The 18,853-nt window shown below is 46.9% G+C and overlaps 1 pseudogene across 1 annotated transcript; it reads right to left on the bottom strand.

Annotated features, from left to right (window-relative positions):
- Positions 1 to 724: 724 nt before the first annotated feature.
- On the bottom strand, positions 725 to 6,628 carry LOC146862234 (cis-aconitate decarboxylase-like; annotated as a pseudogene). The gene is made up of 6 exons (XR_014978398.1): positions 6,345 to 6,628; positions 4,743 to 4,797; positions 4,083 to 4,270; positions 3,214 to 3,306; positions 2,712 to 2,917; positions 725 to 2,223 (listed from the first exon to the last, which is right to left on the bottom strand). The product of XR_014978398.1 is annotated as a cis-aconitate decarboxylase-like (transcript).
- Between the last annotated feature and the right edge of the window lie 12,225 nt (positions 6,629 to 18,853).

Consider the following 18,853-nt stretch of genomic DNA (forward strand, 5'->3'; position numbering starts at 1 on the left):
TATGTTTGTCTGACTAGAATCACATTCAGTTTAGCATTCAAACTGTGCCTATATTTCCCCGACAAAGCTCAATAGAGATTTGAAATTACGTACAGCACAAAGGGCAATCCCAACACGAATGCATGTAGGAGAGGATCAAAAAGCCCCACCTCCCACCTCTCTTCGTCATCAGTAGGTTTACTATATGGTGATTCTAAATATTGGTCAGTACGTGTGATTGAGTGGAGTGGGTCACAGAACAGGTTGGCAAAATGTATGATTTTCTGTGTATTTCCCACATGTTTGGTTAACAATATGCCCCAGCACACATGGCACCAGTTTGTGAGCACTCGGGATTGAGAACTTCCACAGTGGTGCAAACTGAATGGCAAAATCCGAAAAAGTTAATCATTTAAAATTTGTGCCATGATCGTATCAACTTTGGTACTTGTTGAAATATGTATATTCCGGCTGTTATATGAGTAGTTGCCCATGTAAGGGAAGTTCCTAAAAACAGGGAAGGTTGTGAAACTCTAGTAGGAGGGCTAGCATGTTGAGCAACAGCTGAAAAGGAGAGTTTCATATGTAAGGTCCGTATGTGAGAGAATCGAGTCTCACTGCCACCAAGCCGTGGCCACCTTGTAAGGTAGCATCTTAAAATGTCAGCAGCTTTACACATCAAAAATTACAATCACTGTACAATAAATTCAGAGACTTTATTCAAAATTAAATAACCACAGAAAGCACAAAATACGTTTCACTGACGAACATGAGAGATTGAAATAGAAAGTCTTTGCAGTGACCTATTTTGTGCAGTGTTTTTAGAAAAGTACACAGAAGAGAGCGCGGCACAGGGAGAATTCAGTACAAGAGCAATATTGAAGATCCAGCTCGTCCTATCTTTGGCCACTAGGGGATAATCACTTCGTTGGAAAAAGAAGTGGTATTCCCGTGAGATGAGGTCACATTTTGTTAAACAATAAATAAACAAATAATAAATAACAATAAATACAAATTGCATTTTACAGTCATTACAAGGTACTGAAGAGTTACTAGGAAACTTAATCCTATTGCTTCTGGCCAACCAGATGCTTCTGTATTTGTATTAGGTTAAAAGGGGACCTCACTGTACTGTGAGACATAACAGCACCTTTCATGAAAGGAGAGGACATAATTGACGCTCGTCGTTTTACGGAAGAAATTTGTAACGTCCCTCTCCTTGGGTCGATTTTTAATATTGTGTAAAACTAGTTAACAATTGCACCTGGTGGTTCATTTAAAGTTTTACTCCCACTTTGTGAGAGGAATTAATTTTGATTGAACACGTTTACTGCAGGGATGATGCCAGTTGTGAACAGTCTGCAAGGCTTTCTATCTCCTTCACCACCTCAATAATTGCTTGTGCCTGGTCTTGGTGGAGCACATGGGCAGCATTGGAGAGGAACTTCTCTTGGAGTGATTCTTGGCTGAGGGGCTTCCTCCAGTGTCCATAGAAGGTGTCACATCTGCCGGTCACGATCTCTCCACTCTCCAGGAGCAGAGCTACTTCTCCATACATCTTGTCAAAGTTAGCAACATTGTCTTCAGGGTGCTCCACTACCACCTTCTTTAAAAGGTTGATGAGGTCTGGTCTCCTAAGGCTGTCCTCACTGAAGGAAGAAATGCCCATCTCTCCATCGAGGAGGGCAGTGCAGGCGTTGAACTGGAAGGAGTGTCGCGCCTCGTGCTCAGACTCTGGGAAGGGCCTGTTGATATACTTGGAGACTGGGACCCTCAGAAGAACAGTGCAGATGGAAGCAGGGTTAAAGGAGCCCATTATATTGGTGACTCGGTTTCTGACTGAGATGGCAGCGTCTGCCACCCAGTGCATGCCCAAGTGAGCTGGGAACCTCTTGAAGGCGATGTCTTGCTTCTCCAAGAGAAAGCTGTAATCTTGATCTGGCATTGCCAGCGACGAGGGCTGGTAGTCACCATAGAAAGCACTGAACCCAGAGCAGCCGGGCACATCGTCCAAGATAAGTGGGTTGGCTTCCATCCCACGGGCAGCCAGAAGTGCTGCTTCCATCCCAAAGCGGGTCGCATTGCCAATATGGAGAGGCTTGGCAAGAGTTGCAGCATTGGCCATAGGTGCTCCTGCCAGAGAGGCAGCAATGAGCATGGGCACATTGTTCTGCATTCAATGAAAGGAGTTTTGCTGTAGCAGCAGCACTGCCCATAGTGCCAACAACTGAAGGAGGGTGGAACCTGAAGGAAACACAAAGATCTGTGTCAGACATCGAATAATGATCATACTAAAACAGATTTAAAAGAGGGGTAATGCTAACAATAAGTGTGAATTACAGAACTATACTTAAAGCCTGTCAGACAGTAATGCTATCATGCAGAATGAGGAAACAGAAAAAATGCTAGGATCTAATCAAGCCTTTGACACAAACAAATAATCTAGTTACAGTGAACAGAAAAATAAATGTTACCATGTTTACATTGTACTGTGTGCTACCACATAAATGATTTTGTTTGAATCACAGATTCCTCTTGCAGATATTTCTGCCCTTTGCCCCCGTCAGACATGCATCATAACATTCCCTCTCTTTATGGATCTCACATTTAGAACATTGAATATTTCTACCCTCTTTCAGCATCATAACCACGCTCGGGAGATACTGGAGCCCCCTATGGGCATCATTTGTTGGCCATAGGATATTTCTGCCCTTTGTGCGCATCATACAAACCTTTTAGGGATATTTCTGGCTTCATTGGAGAAACGCATGAGTCTTCCTTGCACCTCGATGCCCACGTTGAATGCCAACAGGAAGTCTGCGCCACTGGGTCGGAAACCCATGGGCAACATCTGTGTGGCAGCCATTAGAGCCGGCAGCACAGCACCTGACGGGTGAGTGGCAGGGTGCCAAGTGTCATCGAAGTCCATGGAGTGACTCTGTTAGAAGAGAAGTAGAGGATTAGAAGGTCTTTAAAGAAGGGTAGGTCAGGATGTGATGTTAAGCAGAGAGATTGTGTCATCGACCTGTGGAAACAATTTACAAAAGTGTAGGATTCATATTCTAAGATTTGGTTGAGTGACTGTGCCATTGCCCAATACAGACTCTTTACAGAAGTGGAAACAGACAGGATTTTACATTGGCGGAGACAGAATTTAGGTAAAATTCTTACAAACTCATAGCTCTTAGTCTATGATTGATTGATAAAGTGATTGACAGCTTTCAAAATCCTTACCGCTACTCCATTGACATATGCAGCCAGCGTAGGTGGGAGTCTCAATCCTTTCCTTCCGTACACAGAGCTGATGGCAGACAAGGAGTACATGTCCTGTTGGAGAAAGAATTAAGTTAGAAATCGACAGTGGTGGAACAACAGAGCTTGTGGGGATGTGGGTTATTCAACTCTAAACACAGGATGATTCAACCTCATACGTTGTGGTGTGTATTAGAAGAAATGCAGGAGCAGGTAAGGAGTCTCTGTGAGTAGATGTAGTGTTTCTGAAGGACAGTTGTACAGTGGATCAGAGGTTGCAATGTTTATTTAGGTACCATAGTCCATAGTTAACGGCTTAACATCTGAAGGCAGCCTGGGGTGTGATTAGTGGATGAGTATTTCATGGTGCATGAGTAAATCATGGTGGATTTTGTGACTTTGTCTTTCTCTCTTATCTGTTATTCCTGTGAGATGGTCACACTGTTGTTCTAGAAGGATATGTAATGGGTGAGGGGTTCATGGTGTGTTGCTTGGTAAGATCCAAGATTTGGATAACCAGGTAAAATCTCATGGTAATACTGAATTTTAACTCATATGGTTTAAAGACATTATGGCATAGTAGGTTTTTATATGCTGGGGGGCGAATGGTGGGCTTGCTTTGGCCCATGTCCCAGGCTGGATCAAAGGTAGATGGTGTCCATTACTGGAATAGAGGGCTTTAATGGATGGATTTTACATTAGTGTTCTTCGGTGTGTTCCACGCTGTGGTGACTGTAGCCTTTTACATGGCAGGATCACGGGGATACAGTCACACTCTTGGCCGAAAAAGGGTTTTTAATTGTTGTATTTTGCATGGTATGATGTTTAGTGTGTTCAATGTCTCCTCTTACCTGGCAGTATCCCAGGGCGATGTTGAACACATGGGTCGTGCTTCCCACCAGTCCAACGCCGATGCTGTCCAGGATCATACGCTTGCTTCGGTGCCGCACAGTTTGGGACAGGTGATCTGTCTGGACTCCATGTATGAAGGAAGCAAAGCTGCTAGTGACCGCCTTCTCCAGGGGGCTCCCCTCCAGCGCTGAATAAAGAGAAGAGACAGGATCAGAACTATAAGCATTCTGGGATGGCATCAGACACAAATCCAGCTGATCTGGGCCAGAACCAGATGTTGTTTATATGGGACAATCTTTACCCAGGGCTCTTGGAGTTCTAAACTGATAGCAAACTCAAACCAGTGCTAGCAGCTCCAAAACCAGAAACTGGGACCATGGCATAAGAGACCCAAGTCAGGGTGAGTGACACCAGAACCTGTAACTGGGCCCATGGGATACAGAGCGATCCGGGCACGAGAAGAGTGGCATCAGAACAAGTAACGGCCTAGGGTATACAAAGCGGCATCATAACAGGGAGAGTTCCACCAGAACCAGTAACTGGGACCAATATATAGAGAGCGGTCTCAGACCAGGGGATCGGACATCAGAACCAGTAACTGGACAGAAAAGAATCAGCGTGACCTCAGACCAAGGGTAGTGCATGCACCAAACACTTACCTTCCACCGCTGCTGTGTGCACCTGTCTGGACAGTCTGAGGATGGCGCGTGGTTTCTGAAAGAAGGGAGAAAGCATAATTAGCCGAGTTGTTTCATTGTACACAGAAATGGAAGGGAGTGGATAGGGATAAAAGAGAAGAACACAAGGCACCAGAGTCGAGAAGGGGAAGAGGACAGAGAAGGGGAAATAACAGAGGAGAGATTTTAGGGTTTTCACAGCTACCAATTGCAATCTGTCAAACTGCAATCCAAGACTGGCAAGGGAGTAACTTCAGCCTGGTCCATGGGCAGTCTCAGCCTGGCATATAAGCAATTCAAGGTTGGAACGTGAGCTGTCCCAGCATGGCACATTGCCTGGCATATCAGCAGGAAGAGCATGGAATATAAACAGCCATAGACTGGCACATGAGCTGCAGCACTGGCACCACAACCACTCCATCACAGGGGGAGACCAACAGCAGCAGCACCCAGGGAGGACTCTGATAAATGATGCCAGCACCTTGGCATAAGAAGTCAGCACACTGACATATGATGCAAGTACCCTGGCATTACAGGAACCATCCTGGCGTATTATGCCAGCACCTTAAGCTGGCACACATCTGATCGCAGCACTATGACAGATGATGGCAATCTTTTGGCCTGTGATGCCAGCAGCCTGTCGTATGATGCCAGCGCCTTACCACATACAACAGGTAGTCTCTGTTCTGGTGCAAGCAGTATCAAGCATGCCATCCGGGACCCCGTATCTATATGGGCACAGTTTTCTGATCGGCTAAAATAAATTGTTGTTTGAACAATTCCCCTTCAGGGATGCCTCGAGAACCTCTGGTTATTGTCAAACACTGTTTACGTGGTGTACGTTGTGCATTATTACAGCCACTTTGGGAAACAAATACTTACAATAAAGTCCCAAACTCCTTTCAGTGCAATCTGCTGTTGCTAATACTGCATTTTAACGAGCAGTTTGTGCTTCACGGGCTGTGCTTGTTAACAGCGACAGCGCTACAAACAACAGGACTGCAGCACAACCCGAAGGCGCTTTAAATATTACTGTCGCATTTCTGAGAAATATCCCGCATGATAAAAGCCCCAATTGGTGAACATCTTCTCACAGACCTTAACTACCCAGGATGCTTCTTCAGTGATCACGGGAGACAGAGACGTCCATATTATGAACATCACAGAAACACACGACGAATGGTCTCAGACCTGGCTATATTAAAACACAAGGCAAGGAAGGAATAAAAGGCGCTCTCCTTTTATTCACAAACATATATTCAAAAACGAAAAAACTTATTAAGAAGTATGAGAATATAAAAAGTACATAAAAAGCATGAGAACGCCAAGATGAAAGAAACGAATCAACAAATGAAGGCAGTAACATAGCCACATTATACATTATCTAATAAGTGAATGCACCGTCTGTTGTATTTTAAAAGATATCCCTCTATAAAAACAATACATGAATAGCGAGATCGAGAGAAATGCTTTCAACCAACCTAAGTGGAGAAGGGAAATAAAGTATGCCCCCCAAGCAGACGAAAAATATACAAATGCAGCCATTAGAGGGGCCAAAACCTGATGCCTGTAGCAGGGGCTCACCTGGAAGGCGCATTGAAGCATGTTCCGCACTGGTGTCTGCCTCTGTCCTGGGAGAAGCTTTCCCTGTCTCTGCAATCAGTTTCTGTCTTTCGAAATGGACCTCCTGTGCCCCGCAGTCTATCTCTGTCGACCTGAGAGGGGTCTCTTTTGTCTCTGTCCTGGGACAGTCCTTCGCTCTGCCTCGCTCTCTCTGGTGCTGACAGGCAGGGGCAGGTGAGCTCCTGGTGTTGGCTGATGCTGTGTCTCTCCTGACAGAGGTTATATAGGCTGAAGAGGCGCTTGAGATCCCCGCAGGGGAGCCCTGTGTGGAGTGACGTCACTAAAAGGGGCAGGTGTGGCCAGAGCCAGGTGTCATTCTCTGGGAAAGGCCAGAGAGAGGGTCCCGTGGGATATCCAAGGAAGACACCCCCGGCTGATCCAAAGTGTCAGTGTCGCCCTCACTTGGTTTCCTAAAATGGAGGAGGAACTGTGATCATACTAGTTAGTAACCGTGATATTAAGATTGTTTGTGAGCGCGCGCAGATCAATTTAAGGGATTTGTAAAGCGCGGCAAAACACCAGTGAGGGTCTCGAGGCATATCTGTATCTTTTCCTGCATGCCTATACATCTGCGCATGTGTGAATTTAATGACATCCATTTGTATTTACAATAAAAAATTTACATTCACACATTTGAATCCAACATAGTAAACAGTTCATGTAAACACCCGTTTAATAATTTTATTTACATTTGTCATTTATCTACGTGAGTGCGTATGTGTTTGTACGCATTTATTTATCTCTGTCTCTATATGACTCTGCCTACAGTTCTTAGCATCTCTCTAAGAATATACCTGAGATTTAAGTTTACAAAAGAAGAGTCTCATTCACACATTCGAACCCTCTTCAAATAATTCTCGCCAGCGTCACTAATAATAAAGGGAATCATACATACTTTTTATAAGGAATAACTAAAAAAACGATATTTCTTCTGTGCTTTCCATGGTTGGAATGTATTCTTAAAAATAATAGACTTTAAACGGTCAAAGGAAATCATTTCTCATTAGAAACCTATGACGTCATATCTCAGAAACGGAAGGGTAGCAATTTGGGAGATGAAGATCCCACTTTAATTCCCTATAATAACCTTTGAAAATCCGAACAGGAAGTTCCATCTCTTTTGGGGGGCTGGAGGCGCGTCCGTCCTGAGCCGTGCAGGGAGCTCCACTTACTATCTCTGTTTACAAAGTTAGGAAATCCCGGAAGTTACAGACAATAAACACCTCTCAGGGGTGTCCTTGTGTAGGGCACATTTCATCATACCAACTCCTCCCTGTCTCCCACAGAGCTGGTTCCACAGGTCTGTGAAGGACCTGGAACCACAAGTGACAGCACCTCGGTCTAAAGAGAGACAGCCTGGGATTCATTGACAGAGACTACAGAGCAAGCAGGGGCGGCTGGTGACATTTGAAAGTGGTAGGGCGTACAATTATTGCCCTAATGCACCACAGAAAATTTTCAAAAAAGAGTGGACAAATGGTGCATTTTCAAGCAAATTTGAGAAAGCAGGAAGGTTAATAAAGCAATTGTGAAAGTGCAGTTATTCCATTAATAAAGAGATTTCATATAACATAGGTAGTTGCTTATTCAGTTTATGTGTCTTTGCTCTCCCTGTGCCCTTACATATCACTCATCTGTATCTTTGCTCCCCCTGTGCCCTCACATATCACTCCTGTGTGTCATTCCTTTGCCCGTGTCCTTACATATCTCTCATCTGTGCCTTTGCCTCTCCATGTGCTCTCACCAGGAGCCCTGGTCGCCAGAGGGTGGCCCGGTTTCCGGGGTGGGGAGGGGGCCGGTCTCCTCAGGTGGCCCCGATCTCCCCAGAGAGCCCCTGACTCAGCTAGAGTAACCCCTGCCCGCCCCGAGATGTCTCGCAGGCAGCCCCTTGTCTCCCTCAGAGAGCCTCCAGTCTGCCAAAGTCTCGCACAAGTGAATAGCCAGAGCTGCCGACTTGGAGCTAGGAATTCAGGTTCGAGTCTCGGCGCCGACTCAACATACTCTGATTCCGGGCAACACACCAAATCTCCCCGTGCATACAAACAAAACAAATGACCGTGGCTGGCGCTCGTGGAAAGTGCTCAAATGCCCTTGGATTAAGTTCGCTGTACATAAAAATACAAATCTTCAAATGTACTCTTCACAAAATGACGTCACTGTAACAAGGGTTATTTTACTTCAGATTTTGCTAAATCGATCAATTCCCCGACAACAGGTATCAGGCTAATTCGACATTTTTCATGTGTTAAATACATTATATAAATTATGTACTAGATTCTTTAAAATCAGTTTTTCCAAAACGGGATTGTTTTTATCGTGGTTTTGAGGAAAAAACTCATTAGATTAAAATCTCTCTCTTTGCGACCCCCCGCCGCCTGGAAATCAATGGATAACGCTGTGATCAAGTAATGTTTCGTGGGATGAAAACTTGACGCTGACGTCGTTTCACGCATGCCCCCCTCTACCACCCCCTCCCCCCCACCCACAGACAATCACCTCAAAGTTGGGTGGTGACAAGACACTGGGTAGTACTGCTCAGTGGGCGAATGCGTGTGCTGTAGACGCCTGTGTGCAGCTCAGGGCAGCAGCTTGACAGCCAGCGGGGCCTGCTTGCAGTCCATCCTTGTAAAGTCGGTGAAGCGAGTACCGAGGGATAACGCGGGATGAAAAAGACCCCGCAATAGTCAGCTGAAGAGAGAGAGAAAGTCTAGGATGTGGAAGAAAGAGGCCTGAGGAGGAATCAAGACTAGGCAGCCCTGGTAATCGGCAACCCCAACATGTGACGGCGGCGGTGGGGGCTTCTCACGAAAACGCTGGGTCCTGCCTAAAAAGCACCAGGGCAAATATTTATATTATAACAATTGTCCTCTGAATGAGGCACAGTGATGTTGTTGACTCCTAGGGGAGACTTCCTCAGTTCAGGAGTATGTGTGCTGTCTACAAGGTAGAAATAAAAGGAACACACCTTTTATTCCAAAACTTTGCATACACGATGCGATTAAAGGATAGCATAAGATGTTTATTTGCCAATTTCCGCTATGTGATGCGTGACTCCTTCACCAACACAGGGATTTTATTTTTTACCAATAGTACCTTACTTGTATAGAGGCGTGGGCCATAGATGGAGAGTTAAAGGCAGTACTACAAGTCCCAGCATGCAAAAGTCCTGCATGGGGGTCATACTCGACATGGTAACAAACGACAGCTTCATTGATGTGAGCGAAAAACTGAACTGTATGTGTTAAAAGTTAGTTTGTGACTTGCATTTTCTTTGCAAAAAAAAACACGCGAATGTCTGACAATAGAGGGTTCAATAAACCTATTTTGTCGCGAGGTAAGATTAAAAAAATACACATTTACTATGAAAAAAACACCAGCAAAGGTATGTCTCGCATTTACCTTAAGCCAATCCGTGCATATCTAAAATGTAATCAGAGGCGCAACTATAGCCACATTTGGGGGGGGGGGGGGGCTAAGAAAAATTTTCCCGGGGGGGGCTGAATCTTTAAGCAATAGGCAGAGTGGGGCTGCAGGGGCTCTTAGAAGGGGTGAAACAACAGCGAGGCCTCATTAACATGCAAATGGTCTTTTAAAGACCTGTGAAGTGCTCGGGTGCGGCTGTGTGTGTGCCCGGGAAACTGTCTCATCCCGGGCTGCCACACACGACGGGTGGGGCTGAAGCCCTATGAATCCAATGGGTGTTGCGCGCCTGAATGTAATATAAACGCTTGCAGCTGACATCTACGTTTATCTGAGGATAACGAGTTGAAATTCCACAAAACTAACTCAGCCTTTCGCCTTTCTGAGGTGAGTTAATTCCCTTTCATTAAATTGAGTGCAATTTCTTAGAGCAATGGCCACTGCAGGAAGCAGTGAAAACCAGTGTCTTTCAAAGTGCCCTAGATGCGCGCTCGGTGTATATACGGTAATATATACGGTATTCTGACTACACGTTACATCGCGCTTCTCTCCAAATGAGGCCCAAGTAACCCCACCCTTCTGGCAGTAAACAAGTCAAATACATCGTTGAGACACGATTGATCACAATTTTAATAAATTCTGCCGTTTCAGCTCAGTTCAGCCATTTCCTTTCCCCTACTGCCTAAAAATGTCCCACAGTTATTAAGAACACCAGGCAGCATAGCGCTGCACGAAAATACTGGGCGCTGCGCCGAGCAATCCAGACAGTCGCTGGGGAGGAGGGGGGAGGGGGGGGGGGGTGTCAGGCAGGGGTGGGGGCCGGGGAATTTCCGAATTTAATATAAAACTTACCTCACAGCCGGTCCGCGCCACCTCTCTGCTCCCCTTGGTGCCTTCACAACGGCACTGGAGTGGACTGCCAACCCCTCTCAGCCAATCCTGGCGCTGCCGAGTCCAGAAGCCAGGATTGGCTTAGGGCACGGTTACTACTCGCCCGCCTGCCCATTAGGAGACCGCGGTTTGAGCCTTTGCTCAACCCTCGTTCTCTAATGGGCATGCGCAAGCCAGTGCGAACACAAGTGCGCAAGACTGGGCACGGCGGAAAAAATCAGCCACCTTCCCCACTCATGCGCACGTGTGCTGCTGCCTGGCTGTTGCCCCTGGGCTGACAATCATGTCAGTCAACATGACGCGGACCGCCCACCCCCTTCTGACTCTGAAGAGGGTGGGCGGTCCGACGTCATGCTGACTGACATGATTGTCAGTTCTGCCTCGGCGTCTTTGAACTTAAGTAAACTGATTCAGTTTACTTAAGTTCAGAGATGCCGAGGGAGCTGCGGGCGGGGGGGCTACGCCCTAACGGACGCACCTCGCCTGAGAGCAGGGGCTGCTGTACCCCAACACAACCCCACACTCTAACCAGCGATACAACTGGTCAGCAAATGCATGAACTCGTCACATTACTGAGCAATGACAACACACCTATTTAGGTATTTGAGCAGCCATACATAGCCCATTAATGCTGCGTCAGAGCGCTATGAGATAAAAGGTAAACAGACTGGGGGAGAGATGGCTGTACGGGGTGGTAGACAACAATTCTTGGGAGAGCGGGCGGTCGGACTCTTCTGGTTAGTAGATCTCAGATGTCTACTCAGGAGACTTTGGTTGTGTAGCTGGGAGCCTGTCCATGGACAGATATACGGACAGGACGAAGGCTATCGAATTGGGATCTCTCTTTGAACAGGAGCCAATGAAGTGACTTGAAAATCACCGTGATCCGGTCCTTGTGTCTACGGCCAGTTATGGGTCTAGCTTTACAAGTCTCTACCACACGACTATGATTTTGAGGAAGACGGGGTTTCTTGGCAGAAGTCTGTTGAAAAATAAATGAGTCAGAACTATGATTTAAAAAACCCTGGACACACAACAGGCAAATTCGTTTGCATCACTGGAGAAGCAAAACCTATCTGATATGAAGTGTTCGCTGGAAAATATCCATTGAAAACCCATTGGAAAGTGACGGCAATTCTGAGTGCTCATTACTGATCCTCTGCCGGTTAATCCTCCATTAAAACTTTCTATCAGAAGTTAGTCTGTTATATGCCTGGGCACTGCCGTCACATGCCAGGCGTCCGCCAACATAAATCTAAGTGATTCTCAAATATTCCAACGTGCTCCCAATTATTTAGCCCTTAGTGGTGGTGCCCAATATGCCAGCCTGCTGTGGTGCTTCTCAGTTGTGCGGAGTTCTGATTAAACACAAGCCTGCCAGGGATGAGCGCTGATGCTCAGATAGGCTGAGGCTTTCTCAGAGTTCCAGAGGCCTGGTCATGGTGCTAGGGGTCTGATAAAAGTGCCCACATGCTGGTACTAAGCCACTCAGTGTGCCAACATGCCTGTGATGGAGCACAGCCCTGTCACCTCTGTTCAAAGAACGATTCTGCCAGGGAGGAGAGCCAATACTGAGAAAGGCAGAGACTTTCTCAGAGTGCCAGAGGTTTACCCATAGTGCTCGGATGATGCTCAAATGATGCTCAATGTGCCAACCAACCTCTGGATCTGCTCAGGGGTGCAAGAGTTCTGCGCAAAGCACAAGTCTGCCAGGGATGAGTTCCAATGCTCAGCTAGGCCGGGGCGCTCTCAGAGTGCCCGGGGTCTGCTAGTAATATCTGACCCTCATGTTGATAATGCCATGATGCCCAAGAGTGTGAAATACACATTACTATGCCATTAACCTACATCGACCCTGCATGTAAAGCATCATTGCCATGAACGTGACTCACAGTGAAGGGGATGCCAGCTGCGTGCAATCAAGAGCTACTGATAAACATGTCATGGTGCAGCCTTCTATCACACATAGATACTTATCAATATGAAGGAGTAACCCTGAGCATCAGATATAATTATGCCGCTCGTGGGTCTGTTACTGCCCTCTGCTCCCTGATACCCCTGGATTTGGACCTTGCTGGGTGACACAGGAACGCTTCGCTGCTTTGGGGGGTCTTGAAACTTACCTGGACTGCGCCGAGTCGGGACTGCGAGGACCAGGCTGCTCGCTGGTCACCGCAGCTGGTTCCTCTTCCCGGCTCCTCCCCCTGAAAGCACCCCCTGAAAGCACTTAAGACTCGCGGCCCCCGCTTCGCGGGAGCCACTCGTGGGTCTGTTACTGCCCTCTGCTCCCTGATACCCCTGGATTTGGACCTTGCTGGGTGACACAGGAACGCTTCGCTGCTTTGGGGGGTCTTGAAACTTACCTGGACTGCGCCGAGTCGGGACTGCGAGGACCAGGCTGCTCGCTGGTCACCGCAGCTGGTTCCTCTTCCCGGCTCCTCCCCCTGAAAGCACTTAAGACTCGCGGCCCCCGCTTCGCGGGGGCCGCTCGTGGGTCTGTTACTGCCCTCTGCTCCCTGATACCCCTGGATTTGGACCTTGCTGGGTGACACAGGAACGCTTCGCTGCTTTGGGGGGTCTTGAAACTTACCTGGACTGCGCCGAGTCGGGACTGCGAGGACCAGGCTGCTCGCTGGTCACCGCAGCTGGTTCCTCTTCCCGGCTCCTCCCCTTCCGGCCCCTGTCCTCAAGTGCTCACCCTTGTCCCGCGCCTTAGCGGGACGCGCGCGGGACGACAGCCGGGGCGAAGACCGGGCAAAGAGCGGGCCGTTTGAGGCCGTTCGAGGTCTGCGAGGTCTGGTCGGGGTTTCCCCTTTCGTCTTTATTCCAACAGTTCTGTGTTGAGCCTAATTGTCATACCATTTATTTATTTTTTCATCCCCACAGTGAAGTCAGGGGGTTGTCGTTGTTGTGGTTGTTAAGCTATGTCTACCAGGTTAACACGGAGTAAGGCCGCAAATGGCGGTCTTCCAATCAATGGTCCTATGGACGATTTTATTACTCGTACCAACACAGCTATAGACCATGAAATTTCCAAACTTCAGACTCGTGTTTCCCTGGAATTGGCATCTGCTAGGAGACTGTCCCAGGTAATTGATTTGTCAAAAAAATCCTCCCTGGGCCATATAGCCACTGCGGTTACCCCGGTACGTTCAGTAATCCCCCATTGTGTAGTTACACAGGTTGATGTCCATCATTCTCCGGCTTTTCCTCCACTACCCCCCACTTTAGAGCCATTGATTCAGGATAGCGCAGCGAATCCTCCCACTATTCCTCTCAGGCAAGATGCTAGTTCTAATAATTCCATCTCTGCAATGTTTTCATCTAGGCGCACTATTAGCAAAGATTACCATTCTAAAAGAAAATGCACCTCTCGGTCTGCTTACTGTCGTAAGAAGGCCAAAATTGCGGTTGCACAACACCTGAATTCGACTAGTGTTCCGGTTTTAAATCCTATTGGAGGGTGTGTGTCCAGGGAACAACCACATTATGAGGGAGTCAAAGAGGGGTTAGTTTCTGCTCTCTCGACTGACCCTACGGCCACTGAGGCAGAGGTTGAGGGCTTACATGCAGGGAGCGTGGATAGGAATGATGGGGAATTTATAGGTTTAGTTTGGGAAACCCTTAAGAAACTTCTTTCCCCTCTCGATCTCAGACTCTCACGTATTGAGAACAATTTGCTCGAGATGGAAAAGAGCATTATTGCTCTGGCCACTCTCGGCCTGAGAAGTCTTGAAAATCAGGGCTCTCCTGTTGTCGAGCCACCACCCCATGTTTTAATTCCTCAAGTCCTGCAAGCCTCCCCTCCAGTACCAGCTACTGCACGATCGGTTTCTACATTGGGGACTGTGGGTGTGGATCATAGTACCACCGCCTCCATGCACAAGGCTCCTAAGTGCCTCATCTCTCAACCACCAGTTTAACCCAATGTAGGTGTACCGCATAGCCCCCCTCCTAGTGATGTGGCGCTACATCCAACCAAGAGCCCACCTGTTAAGAATAATTTTAGAGGGGGTTATATTGATCTCCCTCCAGAGGCCAATGATTATGTGGTTGTGCTGACGGGTGTCCCCCAGATAGGAAACGGCCAACATGAGAACCACTGGTCTCTGAAGAATAAGACAATTCATTGGCTTAATGCGAATAGACCAATTCCTATTGGACAGAGAAGCAGAATCCTGATGGTACGCAGAATCCCCTGGGTAGGCCCCTCAAGGAAATCTAGTCCCGGGGACTGTATAGTGGTGACCTTTGAGGACCCACACACGGCACATCATATCTGCTCCTGCCCTATTGGTGAAGGTTCTCTTGTTACGGATGTATGACGTTACAACGCACACTTTTACAACGCATGCACTTACAACGCATTTTTTACAACGCATAATCCATTACAACGCATGACATTACAACGCATGACACTACAACGCATTTTTAAAAAATACCTTTACAACGCATTGCCATTACAACGCATACTACCTTTACAACGCATACCATTACAACGCATTATATTAAATTACATTTAAGGTAAGTATTAGATAGTATAGGGGTAAAAATTACTATTCTAACTCCAGGGGGTGCATCAGTAGGGTAAGTGTTGGATAGTATAGGGGTAAAAATTACTATTCTAACTCCAGGGGGTGCATCAGTAGGGTAAGTGTTGGATAGTATAGGGGTAAAAATTACTATTCTAACTCCAGGGGGTGCAACAGTAGGGTAAGTGTTGGATAGTGTAGGGGTAAAAATTACTATTCTAACTCCAGGGGGTGCATCAGTAGGGTAAGTGTTGGATAGTATAGGGGTAAAAATTACTATTCTAACTCCAGGGGGTGCATCAGTAGGGTAAGTGTTGGATAGTATAGGGGTAAAAATTACTATTCTAACTCCAGGGGGTGCATCAGTAGGGTAAGTGTTGGATAGTATAGGGGTAAAAATTACTATTCTAACTCCAGGGGGTGCATCAGTAGGGTAAGTGTTGGATAGTATAGGGGTAAAAATTACTATTCTAACTCCAGGGGGTGCAACAGTAGGGTAAGTGTTGGATAGTGTAGGGGTAAAAATTACTATTCTAACTCCAGGGGGTGCATCAGTAGGGTAAGTGTTGGATAGTATAGGGGTAAAAATTACTATTCTAACTCCAGGGGGTGCATCAGTAGGGTAAGTGTTGGATAGTATAGGGGTAAAAATTACTATTCTAACTCCAGGGGGTGCATCAGTAGGGTAAGTGTTGGATAGTATAGGGGTAAAAATTACTATTCTAACTCCAGGGGGTGCATCAGTAGGGTAAGTGTTGGATAGTATAGGGGTAAAAATTACTATTCTAACTCCAGGGGGTGCAACAGTAGGGTAAGTGTTGGATAGTGTAGGGGTAAAAATTACTATTCTAACTCCAGGGGGTGCATCAGTAGGGTAAGTGTTGGATAGTATAGGGGTAAAAATTACTATTCTAACTCCAGGGGGTGCATCAGTAGGGTAAGTGTTGGATAGTATAGGGGTAAAAATTACTATTCTAACTCCAGGGGGGGCAACAGTAGAGTAAGTGTTGGATAGTGTAGTGTAATATTATGCGTTGTAATGGTATGCGTTGTAATGGTAGTATGCGTTGTAATGGAATGCGTTGCAAAGGTAGTTTTTAAAAATGCGTTGTAATGGTATGCGTTGTAATGTCATGCGTTGTAATGGATTATGCGTTGTAAAAAATGCGTTGTAAAGGTAGTGCGTTGTAAAAGTTGCGTTGTAAAGGTTGTTCCCCTCTTGTTACACCTAGGCCATTGTCCTTTTTCTACCCACCGCGCCCTAGATATACACGGGAAGAGGACTGGTCTTTAGTTCACCACCATAACTGGAGGAGCCATCCCAAAAAATTCCAAGATTCCTCCACAATCTGGAATGGCTTCTCCACTTCGAATCGGTTTGCTGGGCTTGAGGAGGTAGATTGACTCGCACGCCAACCTGTTCCCCAAGTTCCTTTACCACAGGTTTTAGGGCACAATGAATCTTCTCTTATGTCGATTGAACCTCCGGTTGTTAGCCCTCCAAGTCTAGAGGGAATGTTTTCTGTTTTACCTATAGAGGCGGGTTTGAATACGTCATGTACTTTTGATTCCCAAGTAGTAACGGATCAACTGGACCCACCTTGTTTGATTCCCTTGCCTCCAATTCAGAATGTTCCACCAATTAGGAAGTTGACTGATGTAGCAATGGCTCCCCATCACCACCAGCTTGACCCACTGCCTAGGCTAAATAGATCTGCTGCGGGGGGGGGGGGTAGGACTTGTGTCCAATTTGGTTACATTAGATAACCCTCCAAGGCAGATTACCACAGACGACCCCTTGCTAAAGATCATAAGCTGGAATGTGGCAGGGCTCGCCCGTAATTTTGAAATTCCTGAATGGAATGCCTTTTTGGCCTCTTATAACATCTGTCTTTTGCAGGAAACTTGGTGCCTCGAACCTAGGCATAGAGTGGGCTTTACGACCTACTTTGTTCCAGCTTCCCATCAATATGGATGTAAAGGTCGCCCGTCAGGTGGCCTTCTTATGTGGGTTAATATAGCTCTAGGTTTAAGTGTAAGCCAAAAGCCTACGCATTCTCCCGATCTCCAGTGGATAACCATTCTATGCCCAGGGGGTAGGAAGCTGGAAGTTTTTAACCTTTATTTAAGGGGGGCCAGGGGCGGGTTATCCACTCTATCCTCTACAGGATTAGGCAGCGATCTAGCCGCCTGCAGTATTGATTCCTATGTTCTTCTCGCAGGCGACTTTAATTGCTGCTTTGAGCCATTGGCTAGGGAGGATATCCTGGACACTTGGGATGAGGACACAAGGAGAGGTATTCCCACCCTGACCATAGATCCGATTCCTAAATGGTCTCAGAGTGCGGTAGACATCAATGCACTCTGTATGGAACATGACCTAAGACCAACCAATGGCCGATCTAAATCGGATCCCTTGGGTGCACACACCTATAACAGGATGGGACACACTTCCAGAATAGATTATGTTGTGTTGAATTATAATTTGTGGTCACTTCACTTTGATATGGAGGTTATTGCGTCTTGCGATAGTGACCACAATCCTCTCTCCTTAACATTGATTTCGCCCTGGCAGGTTGGGAATTCAGTTAAGATCCCCTATAAGTGGAAAACCTCCCATGAGCTTGTTCCCTCGTGCTGTGGCAGGCGTTTAAAGTGGGCTAAAGTAGCAGCGGATGAGGAAAGGTTGGCACAGGCAGGGACCACTATGGTAGCGGTGGGGCCGCGCCTTGATGCCCTGGGTGCCACCAGCCAAACTGTTTTACCAATATTCACAGAAACCATTGCGGTGTTAAGTGATTTGTTTATTATACCCCAATCCAGCGTGAAGGTTTCTGCGAAAGGTGCTCCTAGGGCAAGAAATAAGTGGTATTCTTCTAAATGTCGGGTTGCCAAGGGGGAACTCATTTCCGCAGTGAAAAGTAAGGTTCCAGGCAATATTAGATTGGCGAGGAAACTCTATAAAAAAGTTGTGGCAGAGGCGAAGGAGGCCCACGATTACAGTTGTTGGTGGGATCTAGTGGAGGCAAGCGCCAGGAAAGACTCCAAGGGGTTCTGGGATTTGCTGAGAGCTAGGGACAAACCTCTTGATTCCCAGTTTACTTGTAATATTCCGGGTGATCTCTGGTTTGCCCACTTCTCCAAATTGTACTCTGTCCAAAGTGGGGAACCCCATCTAAACATGGGCCTTCTCGCCAGCTTACCAGCCGAGATTCCCACCATTGCCTGCCCCTTCAGCACTGAGGAAGTTGCAAGGGCAATCAGTTGTATTGTATCCAATAAGGCTGCTGGACCGGATGGAATTCCGGGCGACTTGTTGAAGAAATATCCATTACCGTGGAGTAGATTAATTGCCTCACTTTTGAATGAGGCTGTGTTGGGAGGTTCTCTACCTGACTCATGGAGGGGTGCTGAGGTCGTCCCTATTTTTAAAAAAGGCTGTCGGGACGACCCAGCTAATTATCGCCCTATTAGCCTGCTTGACTCAACACAAAAGGTTGCGGGCAAAGTGATACTAAGCAGGATCCTGCAGTGGGTCGAAGAAAACCAGGTTCTGTCAGATTTCCAGGCAGGTTTCAGATCAGGGATGGGCACCATCGAACAGACGTTTCGCCTTTTAATGATATA

Source organism: Triturus cristatus, chromosome 2_2 (genome assembly GCF_964204655.1).
Source record: "Triturus cristatus chromosome 2_2, aTriCri1.1, whole genome shotgun sequence".
NCBI lineage: Eukaryota > Metazoa > Chordata > Amphibia > Caudata > Salamandridae > Triturus > Triturus cristatus.